The sequence below is a fragment of the Papio anubis genome, chromosome 4 (genome assembly GCF_008728515.1).
Source record: "Papio anubis isolate 15944 chromosome 4, Panubis1.0, whole genome shotgun sequence".
In the NCBI taxonomy this organism is placed as follows: Eukaryota; Metazoa; Chordata; class Mammalia; order Primates; family Cercopithecidae; genus Papio; species Papio anubis.
In genome coordinates this window covers 19149876-19152155 of record NC_044979.1, presented here as the reverse complement: position 1 = coordinate 19152155, position 2280 = coordinate 19149876, and the positions used below count along the sequence as shown (strand labels likewise).

General features: G+C 47.5%; 1 pseudogene; it reads left to right on the top strand.

Moving 5' to 3' along the window:
- The first annotated feature begins 558 nt into the window (after positions 1 to 558).
- Positions 559 to 1282, top strand: LOC101017218 (annotated as a pseudogene).
- The last annotated feature ends 998 nt before the right edge of the window (positions 1283 to 2280 follow it).

The window sequence follows — 2280 nt, the reverse complement described above, 5'->3', positions numbered from 1 at the left end:
AAGATTTAAAGGTTGTATTTTTGCCCCAATCAAAATGAAAATACAAGGCCGGGCGTGGTGGCTCATGCTTGTAATCCCAGCACTTTGAGAGGCCTAGGCGGGTGGGTCGCTTGAGACCAGGAGTTCGAAACTAGCCTGGTCAACATGGTGAAATCCCATTTCTACTAAAAATACAAAAATTATTTGAACCTAGTGGCCTGCGCCTGTAATCCCGGCTACTTGAGAGGCTGAGGCAGGAGAATCGCTTGAACCCAGGAGGCAGAGGTTGCAGTGAGCCGAGATCACACCACTGCACTCCAGCCTGGGCAACAAAGCAAGACCTTGTCTCCAAAAAAAAAAAAAAAAAAGAACCAAAATGAAAATACAGTTTTAAAAACCACAGGAAACAATGCTTATTCATACAACTTTGGATACCTATTTAATTGGATCATAGAATGTGAGGGAAAAAAAGAACCCTGCTTTTATCCCCTAAAATGTGAATCAAGGTCTGGGCATATTTGAAAAGCGATCTGGAGGTAGCTTTCTCTAGTCTTTACCTCTTACATTCATTTGCAATACATGTTCGTGTGTATCGTTTAATTGCAGCCCTGAACTAACCCCATGAGGTCGATGGTGTCTCACTCTGCCCCATGGGGGCTGAATCCAGGCCTCAGGTCTGGATAAGGGAAAACGCCTAATAATAATTACCAAAAGTCACCTTTTGCATGGTCACGCCAAGCCAGCGCCTGGGCCTGGAACCGGGCCGCAGCTCCTCAGCCTCGCCCACCGCCTCCCGACTGTGGACGCCAGCAAAGTGAACAAGCTTCGGGCCTTTGTGAAAATGTGTAAGCAGGATCCGAGTGTTCTGCACACCGAGGAAATACGCTTCCTGAGGGAGTGAGTGGAGAGCATGGGGGTAAAGTACCACCTGCTACTCAGAAAGCTAAATCAGAAGAAAATACCAAGGAAGAAACACCTGACAGTAAGAAGGTGGAGGAAGACTTAAAGGCAGACAAACCGTCAAGTGAGGAAAGTGATCTAGAAATTGACAATGAAGGTGTGATTGAAAGAGGCACTGATGCCCCTCAAGAAATGGGAGATGAGAATGCAGAGATAAGAGGAGATGATGGATCAGGCAAATGATAAGAAAGTGACTGCTATTGAAGCCCTAAATGATGGTGAACTGCAGAAAGCCATTGACTTGTTCACAGATGCCATCAAGCTGAATCCTCACTTGGTCATTTTGTATGCCAAGAGGGCCAGTGTCTTTGTCAAATTATAGAAGCCAAATGCTGCCATCTGAGACTGTGATAGAGCCATTGATATAAATCCTGGGCCAGGCACGGTGGCTCACGCCTGTAATCCCAGCACTGGGAGGGCGAGGCGGGTGGATCACGAGGTCAGAGTTCAAGACCAGCTTGGCCAAGAAGGTAAAACCCCATCTCTACTAAAAATACAAAAATTAGCTGGACGTGGTGGTAAGCGCCTGTAATCCCAGCTACTCAGGAGGCTGAGGCAGAGAATTGCTTGAACCTGGGTTGTGGAGGTTGCAGTGAGCCAAGATTGCGCCACTGCGCTCCAACCTGTGTGACAGAGCGAGACTCCATCTAAAAAAAATAAATAAATAAATCCTGATTCAGCTCAGCCTTACAAGTGGTGAGGGAAAGCACACAGACTTGCCTGTAAATTGGATTATGATGAAGATGCTAGTGCAATGCTGAAAGAAGTTCAACCTGGGGCACAGAAAATTGCAGAACATCGGAGAAAGTATGAGCGAAAACGTGAAGATGAAAGAAAGAATAGAAACAGTTAAGAAGGCTCAAGAAGAGCGTGAGAGAGGCTGGAGGGAGGAAGAAGCCAGACGACAGTCAGGAGCTCAGTGTGGCTCTTTTCCAGGTGGCTTTCCTGGGGGAGTGCCTGGTCATTTTCCCGGAAGAATGTCTGGGATGGGAGGAGGCATGGCTGGAATGGCCGGAATCCCTGGACTCAATGAAATTCTTAGTGATCCAGAGGTTCTTGCAGCCATGCAGGATCCAGAAGTTATGGTGGCCTTCCAGGATGTGGCTCAGAACCCAGCAAATGTGTCAAAATACCAGAGCAACGCAAAGATTATGAATCTTATCAGTAAATTATCAGCCAAAGTTGGCAGTCAAGCGTAATGCTCTTCTGATAAAGAAAGCCCTTACGCTGGGTGTGGTGGCTCACACCTGTAGTCCCAGCAGTTTGGGAGGCTGAGGCGGGCGGATCACGAGGTTGGGAGTTCGAGACCAGCCTGACCAACATGGTGAAACCCCGTCTCTA